This window comes from Lepidochelys olivacea, assembly GCF_965140295.1.
Source record: "Lepidochelys olivacea isolate rLepOli2 genome assembly, chromosome: 17".
NCBI classification, from domain to species: Eukaryota; Metazoa; Chordata; order Testudines; family Cheloniidae; genus Lepidochelys; species Lepidochelys olivacea.
The window spans coordinates 5,616,294-5,637,400 of NC_140427.1; the positions used below are offsets into that span (position 1 = coordinate 5,616,294).

A 21,107-nucleotide genomic window follows, 5' to 3' on the forward strand; every position below is an offset into this window, starting at 1 on the left:
AGAATAATATTATCTCTCCAGGTGTTCTGAGTTGCCATACCAGCATTGACCTTTGTAAACCCAAGCCCACTTAGCTTTCTTGATTTATGTTGTTGTTGAAGAAGGAAGAAATTTCACAACCTCTGGAGGAATTAAAGTTCCCACAGAGAAATCATTGATCTGGTCCTTTGTGTTTCTGCAATGGCATTGTAGAATTCCTGCTCTCCATTAGCCTGTCTTGAAGCTTAGGTTTTAACTTAAACTCTTCAGATTTTCAGTGAGATGGGTTATACTGTTTATCAGCACTTCTATCCACTGATAGGGAAAAAAATCCTAAATATCAAAATTAATGGATTTTTTAAAATATTAAAATTGCAGAATGTTGGGCTTCTGTGACAAGAAAACATTAATAACTAGATGTAGATTTTAAAACTGAGATTACATTGATTAATTCCAAAGTCACATTCTCTAGTGAATCTACCCCTTTCTAAAGTAAGATGGTAATATACGAGCTAGCTGCAGGAGACCCTAACCTTGAGATCCATTTGAATAGTATTTCAGAGTGAGAGTTGTGTAGAGCATAGCATGTCCATATCCTCTTTGGAACACTTAAACCAATACTGAATAATGAGATTCTAAAGTATGAAAGTGTATTCTGTAACTTTGCAGTGAATGACATTTGTATAGACCCAAAGGCTTCCTTTGTAGAAGGCTCTCTTAAAATAGTTCCTCATCATTGATTTTTTTTTATGGTTTGATATGCATAACCAACCATTCTGTATATTCAGACTACCTTTGTTACAGAAGTGAAAATATCTTTGGTAAGTTGCAGAGGAGCTTATAAATTTCAGGAAAGCATGAACCCCTACTCTATTTTTGGTAGGAAAACTACTGGGTATCTGTACAGATGATCAAAACATCCACTTTTGAGCAATAAGCAAGTTATTGAGAGAGCAAAAGAGGTACTTTATTGATCTGGCTGCTACTGTTGGGGCTCAAAATGCCACTGCTTTATATCCAATGTCTATTCCTAAAGGTCATCTGGTGAAAGAATTACTTCCCAGATGAAACACAAAAATTGGAGAGATTTCAGAGTAGCAGCCGTGTTAGTCTGTATTCACAAAAAGAAAAGGAGTACTTGTGGCACCTTAGAGACTGACAAATTTATTTGAGCATAAGCTTTCGTGAGCTACAGCTCACTTCATCGGATGCATCTGATGAAGTGAGCTGTAGCTCACGAAAGCTTATGCTCAAATAAATTTGTTAGTCTCTAATGTGCCACAAGTACTCCTTTTCTTTTTGCAAAAAATTTGAGAGAGTATAGTACAAAACACAATTGCAACCATAGTGTTTGCCTGAGGCAAACAAGGTTACGGGATCCCCTAAACTACTCCTTTTGAAAATTTACCCATTTCTTGTAATGGCTCAAGTTAGTTCTCTTGAACTGATGCCATAAGGTTTTGCATTTTTCATATAAAAATTATTTACTTCTGTGTACATCCTGAACAAAATCTGTGTGTGTATGTGAATTGTGGGGTTTGTGCAAATGAAAGACTGTAGTCAAGCAAAGTTTTAGTTCTGATCCTAGTCCTCTGCATATTAAAACTAAACACTTTAGGCGATTTTATGATATGTACAAATGTTAAGGTGATTAGTCTTTACAACTAAGATAGGGACATCATCACTGGAGGCAGGATGTGTATGAATACAAGTACATGGTCTTCTCCCCCCTGTTCCCTTCCTTCTGCTCCCCCCATTTTCAGAATTAAAAACAAGATACGTACAGTCTTTATTGTCGTATCACTGTCTTTTTACAGTGTCTTCTACCCTGTTTCCAATTCTCACTTTATTTCTTGCTTTTTTTTTTGTTCGTGTAGTTTTTTTGGGGGGTTCTGTATTTTTTGTCTTTTTATTTCTTTTTCTCACCTTGATCTGTGCTTCTAGCTCTTCACTTTCCTGTTTCAACCTATCTCTGCATGCACACACTGAATGTTCCCTTCCTTCAAACTCAAGTCTCCATTTCCATTCCTCTTCTACTCCAGTCTTTATATACCTTCTTTCCCTTTGCCTCATATTATTCCTCTATCTCTTTCACATTTTTAGCTTTCCCTACTCAACAGTTCTTTTCTATTTCCCTACGTGGCTCCCTTCCACCCCCGACATATTGCATTTCGGCTTGAAGAGTGAGAAACTGAATGAGGATATGAAGCTATTGATAATGCATAATACTTCAGTACCTAGCTTTATTCCTTTTATGTTTGTTCAGTATTTATTCCCATTTTTCTTGAAGAGAAATCTGCATCTAAAATATGCTGTTGGATTCTTCAAGGTCACAGATTGGATTCTTGTAACAGGCCTGTGGCAAGAAGAAGGTAGAGAGGAAAGAAATTTCTGTTTAGCAGGTTAAAACAACAACCACCTCCAAACCAATTTTTTTTTTTTAACTCTGCATTGGAGTTGGTTCATCATCCTTCCAGCTGGAAGCAAGATGTTTTAATGGGTAGTCACAAGCTGTTACATTTTGAGGGGCTGAAAAGAAAGGCAAGGAGGAAGGCTGAAGTTATCCTATGATTGTGTTTCTCTTTGTGGGATGAAGTTAAAATAAACCAATAACATAAAAGATTAATTATATAAAACTTTAATATAAAGCTGTCTGCTGTAGTTGTGATTTTATTTCTTTCTTTTGGTTGTCAAATATTTGTGCTTTTTTTTTAAGTTTTGGGTTTTTTTTGATCTTTCCAAACATTATGAAACACGTACAAAGAGTAGTAAATTATTTGCATAAAATTGACTACAAAGAGCAATTAGTCCTTCATTAATATGCAAATCTGGTCCAGTGGAAATACATCTATATATGAGGCTTAAATATGCAAGTCAGTCTTGCTGTGCTAGAAACCCAGATGCTTTTATTTACTTTGAAATTGAGGGATTTGGTTAATGATGTTGTTGACAGGAAAACCTGAATAAATTTGATGATCACGTCTTTCATATTAGCTGAGAACCACAGAAGAAAATTACCAAGTAAAATACCAATTTTATTTGGTAATTTCCTATTACCAATCTAGTAACAAAATGTCAAATACAAAGTAATAGAGTTAGATTTCTCAATGTAGTTAGCTTGAGACTTAAAATGTTCCCCAAAGATAAAAGAAATTTTTCTTAAACTTTGATTTTCCAGAGGGTAAAGACATCTGCATAAACTGTATGAATAGCATGCTGGCTGGCGATTTAATATTAGAAAGTTAAATCAGTTGGTTGTTTCATTTGGAGAGAATGTATAAGCCTAGGAATTAAAAAGCAGGAGCTTTGGAAATGGCTGTCATCATTCAGCAATGGACAACTAATGTAGTTAACATCAGTGTAAATGAAATAGGATCTGAGGCTAAAATAGGGAAAGAACAAGTTAAGAATTACTTTAGACAAGTTAGATGTCTTCAAGTCATCAGAGCCTAATAAAATACATCCTAGAATACTTAAAGAAATGGCTGAAGAGATCTTTGAGCCATTAGCAATTATCTTTGAGAATTTGTGGAAGATGGGAAAGATCCCAGAGGACTGGAAAAGTGCAAATATAGTACCTATATATAAAAAGGGGAATAAGGACCATCCAGGGACTTATAGAACAGTCAGTGTCACCTCAATACCCAGAAAGATAATGGAGCAAATAATCAAGCAATCAATTTGTAAGCACCTAGAAGATAATAAGGTGATAAATAAGAGTTAACATGGATTCGTCAAGAAAAAATCATGTCAGACCAACCTAACAGACTTCTTGGAGAGGGTGAAAAGTCTTGTGGATAGGGGAGAAACAGTAGATGTGATATATCTTGAATTTAAGTAACGTTTTTTATACTGTCTCACGTGACCTTCTCATAAACAAATTAGGAAAATATAGCCTAGAGGAATCTTAAATAAGATGAGTGCACAACTGGTTGGAAAACCATACTCAGAGAGTGGTCATCAATGCCTCACAGTACAGCTGGAAGGGCATATCAAGTGGGGTCCTGTGGAGATCTGTTCTGGGTCCACTTCTATTCAATATCTTCATAAATTATTTGAATAATGGCATGGAGAGTACACTTATAAAGTCTGCAGATGATACTGATCTCAAAGAGGTTGCATGCACTTTCAAGGGGTGGATTAGAATTCAAAATGATCTTGACAAACTGGAGAAATGATCTAAAATAAATAGGATGAAATTCAGTGAGGACAAATGCAAAGTACTACCCTTAGGAAGGAATAATCAATAGCACAAATACAAAATTGGCAATGACTGCCTAAGAAGGAATACTGCAGAAAAGGATCTGAGGGTTGTAGTGGATAACAAACTGTATATGAGTCGTCAATGTAATATTGATAAAGCAGACATCATTCTGGGATATATTAGCAGGACTGTTATAAGCGAGACATGAGAAGTAATTCTTTCACTCCACTTAGCACTGATAAGGCCTCACATGGAGTGTTGAGTCCAGTTCTGGGTACCACGTCTTGGGAAAGATGTGAACAAATTGGAGAAAGGCAAGAGGAAAGCAACAAAAATGATTAAAGGTCTAGAAAACATGACCTGTGAGGAAAGATTGAAAACATTGTGTTTGTTTACTCTGGAGAAGAGAAGACTTAGGGGTGACATGATAACAGTCTTCAAGTATGTAAAAGGTTGTTCTAAAGAGGAGGATAATAAATAGTTCTCATTAGCCAGTGAGGACAGGACAAGAAGCAATGGGCTTAAATTGCAGCAAGGGTGATTTAGGTTAGACATTAGGAAAAACTTTCTTACTATAAGGGTACTTAAGCCTTGCAATGGGCTTCCAAAAGAGGTTGTGGAATCCCCATCATTGGAGGTTTTTAAGAACAGGTTGGACAAACACCTGTCAGGGACGGTCTAGATAACACTTAGTCCTGCCTCAGTGCTGGGGATTGGACTTGATGACATCTCGAGGTCCCTTACACTCCTACATTTATATGATTCTATGATTGTTTTCCATTCAGTAGCAAAGCCAGGTTTTGAGCAGGAGTGGAGCTGGGGAAGGGGTGATGGGTCAGTTATACCTATTGGCTTGAAAAGGCGCAATATGTACACCTAAAGGTGACCAGGGGGCCAGTCACCCCCTGCCCTCCTATTAGCTTTGCCACTGCTTCTATTAATTATGTAGAAAGCTTTTACAAGACTAAGTGCTAAGGTCTTCGCTCTTAGCTTACAAAGCCTGATTAGGAACCCTCTAAACCCACAGCCATAAGTGGATCACCTACATTAATTTACAAACATCATATTTTATATATTTCAAATTTATAAAACTAACTGTTTCTTTTACTGCCATACTGTAACACAGACTGGTGTGGAGATGCAGGGCTTTGTCTTTCCCAGAGATCTATCATGTAACACTGCGCCCCCCCCCAGCATGTGTTTTCCACAACCCTTTTGAAGCACCATGTATCCTCCCATTGTTGTTAGTTAATGTCACACTATCCATCATCTTTCTGGGTGAAGAGTATATGGGATTCCCTTTTGCAGTCTATCACTGCTCCTTAATTACCTGGACGGGATACTGCTGATTGATACAAAGTACTCCTCCTTTTTTTCCCTCTCACCCCCTTTCTTTGCAGATCTCTCGGGACCAAATTTAGCCTTGACATAAATGGTCTCTTGGTCACTAACTTCAGTTGTGCTCACTTACGCCAGAGCTGAATTTGTTTCCCATTCTCACATGTTTGGGAAAGTGATACTTTTAAAATAACAGAGAAATGCAGCTTAAATGGAGTCGACTGTATTGCAGTTTGTAAAGCTGTGTAATTGTAAATACCCGAGGACAAGTTAACAGATTATGCTGCTCACGGTACTGCAGTTTGATTCCTGTGAATTCTTGGCACAGCTGTTTGGTATATAAATCCTAACAGTGGTGAATTCGAAATCCTTAATGTGCTGTACTAGGCAAAAAGTCTTTAGAGTAGTTAAGGAAAGAAAAATGTATTAGGGTATATATTGAAGTTGGCTCTTTAGCTCATCACAATGATATTAAATATTGCGGGTGGGTCCAGAAGCAGGGAAACCTAGAGAGAGAATTGAACATTCAGGGTTGAGACTAGTTGTCTATAATTGAAGAATCTACCCACTTGAAAATGGTGGAATTAAAATAAAAAAATAATTTTGAGTCAACCAGAAATGTTTCAGTTGATTAAAAATGAATTTTTTTTGGTTTGACAAAACATTTTGAAACAATTAGTTTCAGTTTGCATCAAACAGTATTTTGGGGGGGAGGGGAGATTGTTCAGTTCTACCCCGAACTGAAAAATCTATTTTGTGCTCCGCTCCAGTTACAAGCACATCTTATTTTATTTATTTTGTTACTCTTTAAGTAACACAGATGAGTCATATGTTGCATACAAGAATTCTATAAAATCTTCAGAGGGAAGTCCCTGAAATCCAGAACTGAATAATCCTCAGAATAGAAGCCACTTGAAATTTTGACTAGGTTACTCAAAAACATATCCTTCCTGACTTTCTTAATTGCAATATTCAAAGGCAAGAATCAAGAATTGTATGGAATAGCAATATTACTTATTTTCTTAATATTATATGTCACAGTCCGTGTTCAAAGCCCTTTACAAACTTTTTCTAATTAGCCCACATAGCACCCATGTGAAATATTGTCTCCATTTAACAGATGAGGGAAAAAAAGATGTAGGATAACTTACCCAAGGCCAGAGACAGTTGCAGTCTTGGAGCCAGGATTAGAACTACAGACTTACTGATCCCAGTACTTAAACTTCTTAATAACATCATCTGAAATTGAATGCTCCCAGCCAAGAGCAGAGCAATGTACAGTTTCTCACTCCCAACTGTGTGGTAGTTTTCACTAACTTTGAAAACTAATTTTAGATCTCACCACTCAATCGCAATAATCATGGGTGCCTCAATTTCTCATTTCATCTAGTTGACAGAAGGGAAACCCCACTTGCCAGTATGTCTCAAAAATATTAAATCAATAGACATCTTGGCATAATAGTAATAACTTGAAGGTACCTCCTGCTAACTTTATAGCCTTTAATATCCTAGATTAATAAACACTTCAGCCTTCTGCCTTCGAGTTTATTATAGATAGATTGTCTCAGAAACACAAAAACTCTTCAGTTATCATCTAATTACACTTCAGTTCTTCATATGCAGTAATAGGGACTCTATTAATATTAAAATTGTGAGGGAGAAACAGACATGGCCTGTTTTGTCCATTCTTTGTCCTTGCTTCCTTTGCAGTGACTATGTGAGGAGTGGTGTGCACAGTGCTCCGTTGTTTCAGGGTTCTCCAAGTGCAGTAAGTATTCTGGATGAAGATGAGATTTTTTTCCTTCTGACAAACTGGAAAGAGAGGGGAAACGTAGTGAATTTTAATACTCTTGAAAGAGAAAGACTGATATACTAATGATGGACAGGGAACTGTTCATGTAAATCTTTATTCACATAATTTGCCTAGCTCTTATGAGTTAACTTTGAGAAAAATACAAGAGTAAGGATTGTTTAGATGCTCTCTTTAAAGTTCTTACTACTCAAACTTCCTTTCATGCAAAGTAGGATTCCAATGTAATGGCAACTATCTGAGCTAACTGAAAATGATGGTGGTTCAGTTAACTAAAGTTTCCCTAATACATTCCCCTTAATGGTTCCTGGAGATACCACAGAGAAAAGTACCAATTTATTTACAGAAGTTCACCTAAATGCACATACTCTGTGTTTATTTTCTAGACACTGCCTTTATCCATCAAAGTGACACACCCCTGTATAGTGATTGCATGTGCACGTGACCCCTGTGGGCACTGGGTCCTGCCATAGCTGGCAGAATTGATTTTATTTTGCCCTTCCGTATGATGTAATCCAGCAACTGGCATTTGCAGGGCCAAATGTCAATGGAATGCCTTGCTCTCTTGTCTTTTATATGACCTCTTGGGTGTATCTACAGCAAGCTATTATTGTGGCTATGGAACTTCCTGTATATCTGGTGTTGGGCTAACCTCCATTTCCATCATGGGAAGACTGAGGACTTGCTGGGAACAACTCCCTCTGAATTAAACAGTCATGACAGTATTTTTTATTCTGCCATAATGGTGGATGATCAGCCTCCTTTGAGACGACAAATATTAGTGAACTGGCCAGCAGGAGGCACTAAAAAGCAGCAGTTACTATTTGTCTACTGCTTATTCTAGACCTCAATCTTGTCACCTCCCTGGTGGTGGTTTGCAGAACAAGACATGGCGATGATCCTTGTTCTGGGTTTCCAGTATTTTCTAAAGATATTATTAGTTTGATTCTTTAAGTAATCCCATTGATTTAACTGAAGGACCATTCACACGAGCAAGGATTATTTCTGTGAGTAAATATTGCATGCCTGGGTTCCAAACTTTTATAAAAAGGTTAGATAAATTGTGGTACAACACATTTTTATTGTATGAAACAAATTAATCTTCAAAATTTTGAAAGATGTTATCAGTCCAGTATCAAGAAATTTGCCTTTTGAGATTGAACCCTCTCTCACTGCCTCTGGTATGATGGGGTCTGATATAATTTGTCCAGATGGAACTATACATTCATTCCATTGGATTAAATAGCAAACATCTGCAAAGCATCATTATATTTATGAGATACTGCTCTAGTACACTTTTTTATTGCCCTGGATTTATATCTGTGGTGTTAAATAAAATCTGCTGATTTCAAAATTTGATGCAGTGTTTTCTTTCTCGCTACTATTGATGCAAACGTGTAAATCGCTATACCCACAGAATTGCAGAAGAAGTTAGTTTAGGTTCCTGTATATGCTATAGCATCAAATTGTTGTGGCATTAGGGTCCTTTTTGTAAGCTATAAAATTAAGAAACATGGTAGGTACTGGGTATTTTGGTGTTGCGTAAACAAATAAATATAGTCCGAAAACAATTCAAAGAGATTACTAAAGAGAAAATATGCTCATTATCCAAGAATGCTAATAGATAAAATAGGCAGAGGATGACATTATGCTTTGCAAAATCTTACATCTAACTTCAAGTACAGAAGCTTGAAGTGTGAAGATAAATGATGGACAGTTTATGGGAGTGAAAAATAGGCAGTTCATGTTTAATCTTTTTTTCTTGGAGGAATCTGACTTTTTCTGTGAATTTTGCAGGAATTTCTCCAGTCTGTAATCTCTCAGCCAATGAAGGATGTTATGGCTGAAGGTATAAATTAAAAAACATTAAAACTTTTGCCAACTTTTGGCAGTGTTACTCTTGAGTTTTGGGATGGTCATTACTTTGAAGAGGAGCATTATGAGCTACCTGTAAGTTAAAGTTTATATGATGGAAATTAATTCAATCACTCATACATTATACTGGTTCTCCTACCTCTCTAAGTACTCCTTCAACATCTTTTTTGGAAGCTTCTCTTAATTTCCTTCCTTCTGTTCTCCGTAGACCTCTTTATGGTCCACTTCAGTCACTTCCTTTTTTCCCTTCACAGTTCATCACTTGGGTACCACATCCTCTCTCTTTTGTCTTTGTTCATTATCTCTCCACTTGATGACACCAAATCTACCTTTCTATCCTCATCCACTCCCTCTCTATTCAGTCTTATATGTCCATACTTTTTTGGCATCTCATTCTAGTTATCCTGCCACACACTAAAGTTAATTATGGCAAAAACCGAAATCCCCTTTTCCCCAGCAGAATAATGGTTGAGTCACTAGCCTCCCTTTCACCCAGGATCACTGCTTCAGTGTTACCTTTGATTCTTTACATCTGAGCTATTGCCAGCTTTTTTGGTTCTTCATCTGCAACATTTTCTAAATTTCATCCTTGCCCCCCTTTCCTACTGCTGAAACCGTAGTCCACACTTTGACCAATTTTCACCTTGACTACTGTTACCTCCTCTCAGGTCTCGTCTCATTCCTCTGTAATCTATCCAAAATGGTATTGCCAAAATCATCTTTCTCTCACCATGTCCATCCCGTCTTTGAATTGCCTAATTGCCTTTCTTTAATCTTTTACATGAAACATAAAGGAAATGTCTTTCTTCCTACTCTTCCTCTCACTCTACATGATTTCTTTCATTCTGTCCCTTACATCTGTAACTCACTCCTTAACCTTGTACACCAACCAACAAGCCTACCTCCCATTCTGATTTAAAACCCTCCTTAAAACTCACTTTTCCCCTGGAGTTTATCAGTGCTAATTCACCAGAGAAAAACTATGTCAACCAACATTTAAGACTGTCTTCCTTTATGTTCTGCGCAGGAGGTTAGCACTCTGTAGCAAACAATAGACAATAGTAAGACATAAATACACTAAGTATTACTGTATATGCTTATACAGTAATATATAGTAATAATAGTAATACATAGCAAAGACAAGATTGTCAAGCAGGTTTAACAATAAGATGCATCAGAGAATGTATATTACGTACCTCAGCTATTTGTTTGTTGTTAACTGTTTTTTAATTTTCTCACCTTTTTGTTGTGAACCATTTTCAGTCGTTGAACATGGGGATTGGAAGAAGCAATATTACACATCTGCTGTGGTGTATGGTCTTAGCTATGTAAGAAAGTTGCACCAGTTTAATTTAAAATGCTTTTTAACTGGTGCAAGCCTATGCACTGAAACTTCTTTTGGTTTAAGTGTATCCTGTTTTGTTTGTTCTTAAATCAGCGTAACCTAAACCAAAATAAGACCTGGTTTAAACCAAAATAAGAATATTCAAACAGATTTTTATAGTGGTTTTACTAAATCAGCGTAATAATCACATCTTTACTTAAACTAGTGCCACTTTCTTATATAGAGAAGTTTTTCCATCTCCACCAGAAACCTCTCCAAGTTGTGTGCTTGCCCAGGGTATACGTGTGTCATGCAAGTACAATGCCTAAATTGCAGGTACTTAGTATGTGAAAGTCAAGCTGGGATTGAGGCATTCTATTTCAGAAATGCAAATTTACATTTTAGACATAAACACAGTGATGCTTGCTTAATCCTTCTGATAAAGTTATGGTAAAACAGACACTTTTTTGATGTTACATTTATAAAATTAAAGCGATACAATCAATTTGAAAATTACTTTATCTGAAAATTATGTATTTTCTATATTACAAGTAATCTCTAGTCTAACTGAATATTGAAACTGTTTAGTTTGATTATTTTGTGCATTAACAGCTTTACTGACTGTGTAGAAGAAACAATGAGTTTCTTCCCCACTGAAATAATTCTTGTAAAAACATTAATAGAAGTGCAAAAAAGGAATTTAATATTTTCAAGTTCATACTAGTTAAAGCATTCTTTGTAAGATACTGATTTTTCTTTAAAATTGACACCTTGCCCCCCCCCTCGGCAAACAAACAAAAAACATTGTCAGTGTCCCTTTGTCCCAAATAATTTTTCAGGGGGGAAAAGATAATTAGTTCTGAAAGTATTAATCTAGTTCATGTTTTAATAGCTTTGATCTCATGCTTTATATCAAATATTTAAAATTGTACCTCTTTAAAATTAAGGTTCTAAACAACCTTCTAACTGTTGCCAACACAAAGAAATTTGTGGACACTCAAGCAAACAAGAGAGGCCAAGAGCTTTCACAGCTAGTTCTGCACTGTATGGATAAAAAAATAAGAAAATTGGGACGACATAGCTCTGAATATTATCAACAAGAGTATTTTTACAAAGGAGCAATGGGAAACACTTTTTACAGTCTTGTGGTAAGCGTGAACATTCTAAAAAAGTATAATATATTTAACATTATATTAAGTTTTTGCTATAAAATAACATGTAACCTCTAGTTATTTATTTCTATTTATAAAATTTATAAAATCTCCCGAACCACTCTAAGCACCTCTGGTGCATACTTAAATAAATCAGTTTGTTTCCCTTAAACTTTTGAAAAAAATCATGTCTACAGGGAATATTTTCGTTGTTTTTAAACCGTGTCAGACAAAATTGTTGTGGCTCTTTGTCAAATAAGCCACAGACAAGTATGAAAGGTGATTGATGTATTTGGACTTTTCAGAACCCTGTCAAGTCAAACAAAAACTTCCCACAACCTGTGTTTTAAACTTAATAATTAAGAAGGCTTTCCTCAGGCTGGTTCCAAATAAAATCTAACTAAAAAGAGATGGCTTTTTACCAAAATGTGTAGATAAAACAAGCCTTTTTCTGTGTTGTTATATTTTCATTACAGGGAATGCCTGACTGTTAATATTAGCTAGCCCCAACTTCCCAAAGCATAGCTCTCTTTTAGTGTGCTGGGGGAATTATTTAACTCACCACAGCTGGTCCAGCCCTGCTGTAGTAACAAGAATTTGTTTGTGATACGCATAGTTTGCTGTTGTTTAAAACACTTTGAGTTCTCTCTCAATAAGTGTTACAAATTTACTGAATGTTGAATATAATTTAAAAATATCTTCCTGATTTATTTATCCTCTTAGTAGGTTGGGTCACAGCTATGGCTACTGGTGCTGTTTCTGATCCCTGGTTTGCACTACAAACTTATATCGGTATAACTTGGATCACTTGATGATGACCTGTTCTGTTCATTCCCTCTGGGGCACCTGGCATTGGCCACTGTTGGAAGACAGGATACTGGGCTAGATAGACCTTTGGTCTTACCTAGTATTGCCGTTCTTATGTTCTCATGCCTGCACTTGGAGCAAGCATCAGTGCTCTTTCCTTCTTTGAAAGAGGAAGTATTAACCCATCCTGGTCAGTCCATGTCATAGGTACCTAGTACTACCTTATTCTGTAACATTCAGAAAAAATCCTCCTTCCTAAATTCTAGCACTCTGGAAACTAGGCACAAATTGGGTGTCTCCAAGCAGACCTCCAACGTTTTCACTAGTCATGAGACCAGGTGAAATCCCTGTGCCCACAAAGACACTTTGAGGGAATGCGGTTCCCATCTGATTTTAAACTCATATTTGTGTACTAAGACTATTCTTCCAAAATGTACACCCTAAATGGGTCTGTATGCTTTCAACCTGGCACACGGTCTATTTGTACTGGATTTGTTTCCATCTCTCACAGTCTGTGTTTGGCTTTGCTAGTACTGATAGCTTTACCAGTTGGTAATGTTAAATGCATTGTGACCAGCTACCAGGTCCTCATGGTGGCTAAATAAAATTTCCTCTTTTGAAACAATGCTCACTATTACCACACACATACAAAAAGCAGGGGGTATTTAGGAAGTTCCAAAAGGCATAGAGATGTCTAAGCATTAGTTAAAGGTGATCTTTTGATTCTTGTAATGTGGCAGGAAGATCTGCAGTATCATGAATCAGTGCAAGCTAACAGAGTTACAGATTTTGACTTTCAGATCTAGGACTTACATAACTGAGTAGAATGAGAAAAAGATGTTATGAAGGTAAAGGAAAGCTACTCATTTAAAGTGTCTCAAATAGATCATCCAGTCTTTTGTCCCTCAGCATTTTTGGAGGTGTCCTTGGGTCAGTAAGGTTGCTTATAAATACATGTTTTGCATATAAACCGACCTTTAAATTCAATCATTTGGCACTTAGGTTTCAGAGAGTCATAAACACTCTACTGTTGCAGCGAGGCAGAAAAGACCCAGTTCAAGTTTTTGTTTGGCTTCAGCTTGATTACTTTTTAGTCTCTAAAGCAGTTCCCTTGCAGTGTTAATTGACTGCAATTTCTGTTTTTCGTGACTTGTAGAAAATAACATCAGGTATATAAATGCTTCATAGAATCATAGAAATGTAATATTGGAAGGGCCCTCAAGAAGTTATCGAGTCCAGCCCCCTGCACTGAGCCAGGACCAAGTAAACCTAGACCATCCCTGACACGTGTTTGTCCAGTCTGGTCTTAAAATTCTCCTACGATGGGGATTCCACAACCTCCTTTGGAAGCCTATTCCAAGGCTTAAGTACCCTTATAGTAAGAAAGCTTTTCCTTATAGCTATCTTAAACCTCCCTTGCTGCAGTTTAAGCCCATTACTTTTTCTACTATTTTCAGTGAACATGGAGAACAATTGACCACATTTCTCTTTATAACAGCCCTTAACATATTTGAAGACAGTTATCAGGTCTCCCTTCAGTCTTCTTTTCTCCACAGTAAACATACCCAGTTTTTTAAACCTTTCCTTAAAGAGAAGGTTTTCTAAACCTTTTATCATGTGTGTTGCTCCATTCTGGAGTCTCTCCAATTTGTCCACATCTTTCCTAAAGTGTGGCTCTCAGAATTGGACACAGTACTCCAGCTGAGGTCTCACCAGCGCAGAATAGAGTGGGACAGTTACCTCCCTTGTCATACATATGACACTCCTGTTAATACACCACAGAATGATATTAGCATTTTTCACCGTTGTATCAAATTCTTGACTTGTATTCAATTTGTGATCCATTATAACCCCTGATCCTTTTCAGCAGTACTTCCACATAGCCAGTTATTCCCCATTGTATATTGGTGCGTTTGAATTTTTTTTTTACTTCCTAAATGAAGTACTTTTCACTTATCTTTACTGAATTTCATCTTGCTTTTTTCAGAGCAATTCTCCAATTTGTCAAGGTCATTTTGAATTCTACTTCAATCCTCCAAAGTGCTTGCAACCCCTCCCATCTTGGTGTCATCTGCAGATTTGATAAGCATCATTTCCACTCCTTATCCAAGTCTTTAATGAAGACATTGAGTAGTGTGAGACCCGGAAATGACCCCAGTAGATACATCCTATCAGTTTGACAGGGAACTGTTGATAACTACTCTTTGACTACGGTCTTTCAACTAATTGTGTATTCCCTTAGAGTAAATTCATCTAGACTGCATTTCCCTAATTTGCTTACGAGTCAAAAGCCTTACTACAATCCAGATATTTCATGTCTACTTTTCTCCCAGTCCACTAGGCCAATAACCTTGTCAAAGAAGGAAATGAGGTTGGTTTGGCATGATTCATTCTTGACAAATCCATGATGGCTATTCCTTATAATCCTGTTATCTTTGTTGTGCTTACAAATGGATTGTTTAAATTTGTTCAGCTGTGGGGCTGTATTTGTACAGCACTTAACACAATGGAGCTATTATCCTGATTGGGGTCTCTAAGCACGACAATAACAAAAAATAAATAATGATGCCTATTCTTTTGTTAGTAGATATATCAGAAATAGTCTGCATATAAATATTTTAAAAATATTAGCCCATAACAACGTGGATATCCATGAAATCTCACAAAGCTGATGAAATATACTTTTGACTGATTCAGTGCCTGCAAATACAAACTTTCTACATTAAGAATATCCATAAGAATGGCCATATTGGGTCTGACCAATGGTCCATCTGACCCAGTATCCTGTCTTCTGACAGTGGCTGGTGCCAGATGCTTGGGAGGGAGTGAACAGCACAAGGCAATTTATCAAGTGATCCATCCCCTGTTGTCCAGTGCCAGCTTCTAGCCTTCAGAGATTTAGGGACACCCAGTGCATGGGGTTATGTCCCTGTCCCTCCTGGCTAATAGCCATTGATGGACCTATCCTCCATGAACTTATCTAATTCTTTTTTGAACCCAGTTATACTTTTGGCCTTTACAACATCCCCTGGCAACCAGTTCCACAGGTTGACTGTGCATTGTGTGAAGAAGTACTTCCGTATGTTTGTTTTAAACCTGCTGCGTATTAATTTCATTGGATGGCCCCAGTTTGTGTGTTATATGAAGGCGTAAATAACACTTCATTATTCACTTGCTCCATACCATTCATGATTGTATATATTATATAAATAATCCATTTATGATTCTATCATATCCCCCTTTAGTCATCTATTTTCTAAAATGGATACTCCCAGTCTCTCTTTAATCTCTCCTCATATTGAAGCTGTTCCATACCCCTTACCATTTTTGTTGCCCTTCTCTGACTTTTTCAAATTCTAATGTATCTTTTTTTGAGATTGGGCAACCGGGACTGCCCGCAGTATTCAAGGTGTGGACGTACCATTGATTTATATAGTGGTGTTATGATATTTTTTGTCTTATCTGTCTCTTTCCTAATGGTACCTAGGATTCTCTTAGCTTTTTTGACTGCTGCTGCACATTGAGCAGATGTTTTCAGAGCACTATCCACAATGACTGCAAGATCTCTTTCTTGAGTGATAACAGCTAATTTAAACCTCATAGTTTTGTATGTATAATTGGGATTATGTTTTCCAGTGTGCATTACTTTGCATTTATCTGCATTGAATTTCATCAGCCATTTTGTTGCCTAGTCACCCAGTTTTGTGAGATCTGCTTTGGACTTAACTATCCTATCCTAAGCAATTTTGTACCGTCTGCAAATTTTGCCACCTCACTGTTTACCCCTTTTCCCAGAAAATTTATGAGTATGTTGAACAGCATTGGTTGCAGTACAGGTCTTGTGAGGACCCCGCTATTTCTCTCTCTCCACATACATATTTTGTTCTTTGTAAAAGCATATGCTGATACAATTAATCAGGTTCAAACTCTGATTGAACCAAGTGTTATAAGGAAAAGATTGCTTTACTTTTCTCAGTAGAGTTTCTTCTGTATGTGATGCCTAAGCAGGAAGATTAATTCTAATAAATCTTTGATATTTTACAATTAGGAGCATATTATTTTGCAATTTTCTGAAGCGTCTGTCAGTAGCCAATTTTGAGATGAAATATCAGACTATATGGTCTATAGGTCTATTCTGGCATAGAAATTCTTAATTTCATGTTCGTATTGTGCCATGTTTTCTCCCATCTTCAAATCAAATATGAAAAAGATTTGGTAAGAATGCCTAGAAAGCTCCTTATAATTTTGTAAATGTAGAACAATATTCAGTTACCAACAGTCTATAGTTAGGCTGCCATGGAGTAAGTGAGTTACTCAGGTTTATTTACATTAATTTAAGTCTTCAAGAATCTAGTGTGTTCACATGCCCTTATTTTCTTTGTCAACTTAATTGCCATAAGGGGTCAGTCTTAAACAAAGTGGGCATGAGGGCATGGAACTGAAGTGATTAAAGTAGCTGAACACTCTCTTTGCTGTAGCCAATCAACCTCCATTTCTGTATACCCCTAAGTAATATTAGGAAGGAGTGGTGTCCTCAAGTAATGTTTCTTTCATCCAATATTTTTATATAGAATACTTTTAAGGGAAAAAAATTAAAAGGAAATGTCTCAAACCTCTTATCTACAACATATTCAAGTCTGTCCATCTAGGTCAACCAATGTTTTATTTCATTACAGGAAACAGTCCTCTTGAATGCAGGTTATGGTCATCTATGAACTATCTTCTTGAGCTTTCCCCTCAAAGGTGAAGAATATTAGGTATCAAAATGATCAAATTCTTAAACTGGATCAAACATATTTTCAAGCTCTACCTAAAACTAAGTATACATGATGTGTATTTTGCCTCCATTATATAACTTACTGATTTTTTTAAAAAAACATAAATAATAGAATTAAGAATCTTTTGTACAAAAAGCATTTCTTCCTGCATGTATAGGGCATAAATTGTATGTATCTTTATATTAAAGTTGTTCCATTTAGTGCTGATTCAAAATGTACTTTTGTTGTTTTCCTGATTATAAATGTGAAAGTTCATTTTCAACAGCTATTACACTATCAGCAACAACAGCTGATTAAAAAGTCTCTTTGTACCTTATTGTTTTATCCATTAGGAAATCTGAGTAAAATTAAGTTACCCAGGACAGCATTGTTGCAGCTCAGCTTCCATGTGCCTCCTGAAATAGTTGCAGGATGATGCATTGGTTTTCTGTCATTTGCAACTCTGTAGGTGTCAAATACAGAATGGCCACCCCTTCACTCCTTTGCCACATTGCAAACCCCTTAATGGCTTAATGATACTTAATTATTCATCCATATAGGGGCAAATTCTCAGCCCTGCTTGCGTATCTATTATGATGCACAACTCTTTTCAAGTTCCCGCAGCTGGCTGCCAGCTAGAATTGACAGGGATGTGAGGATGTTGAGGTGGTGATGGTGCTGTTCTTGTTCAGAGCCTCACCTGAAATCTGCCCCAAAATCCTGAGTTCAGTTTATGACAGAAGAACTTGCTGAAGTCTGACTTCTCCCTGGGATAGGGGAGGAGTTGCATAGCTGTGCAAGCTGTATGTGGCTACATCAGGAATGTGCTTCACTCCTCCAAACCAGACACACTTAGATTAAAGGAAACCTAAGGTTATGGGACTGCTAAGGGCTATATGCCACAGATGTTCCTGCACTCAAAAATAAAAATTAATTTGGTAAGTATCTAATGTTTGAGCTTTTGCATCTGCAGCTCTTTCTAAATGTAAAGCAGAGTTAAGTGTCCACACAATGCATTTAACAGCTGGCATGTTTTCTGCTTTCCTGTGTTTGCATAAGAGATTGTGGATAATCAAGTTATTGTGATAGGCAAAAAATGGCAAATAGACAATTTCCATCTATAAAGACACTTGCCACATTTGCCCTTTTATCAGAAACAATAACTTATAGGTGAAGGGAATCTTCTTGATGATCTTGTCATACAGTTCCTCCAATGATGTATCTTTAGGAGGACTGTAAAGAGAGACAGTTTCTTCACCCAAGTGTCTGCTTCAATGTGTTTGTGGTGTTTGCCATTGTCCTTCATAATGTACCAATAATCAAATTTATCTTATTTCCTCAGATGTTCTTAATCCCTTCAATCCAGCTGAAAGCATCCAAACTGAAGCATTTATATTTCAGATATCTTTTTTTTAATGGACAATATCAGCTTAAAAATTCAATTACAAATTCCTTTCTTGTGTTACAAATTATTCCTTAGATTATTAATGTCATGATGATGTACAGGCAGGAGCAAGCAGCACAGAGGGGCACATGTGATTGTAACAGACATTAGTGTTGTTAGTAATAACCTAGGTGTACTGAATCTTATACTCTTAATTAACTCTTTAAATGCCTTCCAGCACAACCAAGTGAAAGAACTGCTTTATCTGATTTACTGTTCCACTCTTTATGCTGTCAGTACATTTTGGATTTCTCAGTTTGGCAATGAAAATAGATTAGTCAATTTCACTTTGCTTTTAGTCAATTTCACATGCAAAGAACACATTTTATAAAATAGAATATCTGTACTCTTGGTAAAAAAAGAGTTTTGTATCACAGAAGGGATTGTTGATGATTTTAAAAGAAAATCATTCATTCTACAATATTCTTTTTAGTTTCTCTTATCTGTGCCCCCATCTTGGAAGTCCCTACCAGTGCTATGTGGACTGGCAACATTTGGCCACAGCGTTTCAGATGTCTGGTGTGTCCTTTGCTGAAAAGGAAACAGCTGGGTATTTTCTGACATAATGTGCCTAATCCACCTCTGCTGTCATCTTAATTGCTGTTGCTGTTTTTTTAAGTCCTCTACAGAAGGTCTTTGTAATGACAAGTGAACAGTTTACGCTTCATAAGCATACATAAAGAAAGCTGCTGCTAATTGGAGGGGGAGTAATGCAGTTATGATTCCTCAATGTTTAAGTTACAATTGGTTAAAAGGACACATTTTGGTTAGTATTTACACTGCTATATAAAATTCTATCCAGGGTGAAATTTGTTTGAGGTCTGACCCCAGAAATGACTATTTTGGAGAAAGAAGAGATGTTTGTTAAACCTTACTTATAATACCAACATCAGCATTTCTATTACTGTTTTATTTCTTATTTTATCTGTGGTTGTGAACTGTTAATGGATACAATAGCCAGTCATGTCACAAGCCGGGGAGGGAGAATCCCGGCCATACCACTGAAGAACTCCTTTTTTCCATACCCTGCCCTCAAGGCTTGTTGCCATAATCTTCCAGATTAATAGGACTCTTCAGAGCCCAGCAGTGATGCCCCTTAATCTACCAGAGGGGGGTTATGCTGAGTAATGTACTCCCTTTCCCCTCCACTGCTTACCCTAAGGGCTTAGCACACTGCCTCAGCAGCACTCCCAGCTCCTAAGAGGTTGAAGGGGCTTGTTTTTAAACTTCTCTCTCCTCCAAAAGTTACATTTCCGTAGTATAGATAGCTATAGATAAAGTACTCTTACAGTTATATGCCAAAACTTGTTTTCTCTGAATGTTAAGATGTTTTCCTTTTTGCTCCTCCTTCCACAGATAACAATATCTTTGGAGAGAATCAGCCTGGAGCCTTGCTTCCTATAACCATTAAAGGGCTGAAGGTGTCCCTTAACTCCCCCTTCCAGCTTGCTGACTCACTTTGTCAGTAGCTTGTGTGATATGAGAAGATATCATTCTTTAGAATCAGAACAGGGAAAGGAACGTTGTTTGCACTGAGAGAATCATAGAGATGACCGTTCTTTTTTTCCTAAAGTATTCAGTGTGTAATTCCTGAAGACATTCCAAGCCATTCTAATGAAGTGTACTGTCTGCCAGTCTGTGTGCTCTTCCTAGAGAACCATCTGTTACACCTCAAATATCTAAAGGTATTCATTTATTGCACCAAACAAATCAATTTCTTTGTCTGACATGCAGTAACTTGTGAATGTGGCCTCCTAGAAGGTAGTTTGTGACCATGCAAACAGGATCTTCTGTCCACTGTTGCCATACAAAAAACATTTTCTCATGACTCATCATAGCAAATTTCTGATATCAGACCGACTGATGTGATTTTACTTTACTTGATAACATATGTAAATACTAAAAAAATCCTGAATGATTTTTCTCTTCACTCAGTCATTGTTACATCATAAGCTTTTTCTTTTGGTAAACCATAAAGGCAATTTTGAACTAACATGGCCTTATTTTAACTTGATTTACTGTTCCTTTAATTAGATTATTTGTAACTGAAACACGTAACCTAACAAATCTTGCTGTGTCATGTTGCAGCAAATAAAGATATTTCAAATTACGCTGTTTCGTGGTTACCAGAAGGGTTCTTCTGATGAGCATGTAGGCCTTTACAACACAAGGATATAGGACCCAATCCTGCAGCATATGAAGTCACTGGGACCTTAATGTGAGTAAAGGCTGCAGGAGCAGGCCTATAATGGTAAATTTTATGCTTATTTGCAAACCCATTACTCCCCCTTCCCTGCTGTAGATTCAAAGAACATCCTCACCCCCTCATTCATCTGAGATGGTTCATTTCTTTCCCCCTAATACTTTGACCTATGAGAATACAAGTACTTTTTTGAGAAACACAGAAATGTCCTATTG

General features: G+C 36.9%; 1 protein-coding gene across 4 annotated transcripts in view; it reads left to right on the forward strand.

Annotated features, from left to right (window-relative positions):
• LOC311532664 (uncharacterized protein) overlaps positions 1–20,549 on the forward strand; it is a 57,386-nt gene extending 36,837 nt beyond the window's left edge. For 2 of the 4 annotated variants that reach the window (XM_084651321.1, XM_084651318.1), the window contains 4 exons: positions 7,232–7,289; positions 9,129–9,281; positions 11,478–11,678; positions 17,165–17,328. The gene's annotated coding sequence lies outside the window, so the exon portion shown is untranslated. Of the gene's footprint in view, positions 1–7,231; positions 7,290–9,128; positions 9,282–11,477; positions 11,679–17,164; positions 17,329–20,045 lie in introns of those variants that run through there. The other 2 variants (XM_084651319.1, XM_084651320.1) reach the window with 2 other exon arrangements.
• Positions 20,550–21,107: the final 558 nt, after the last annotated feature.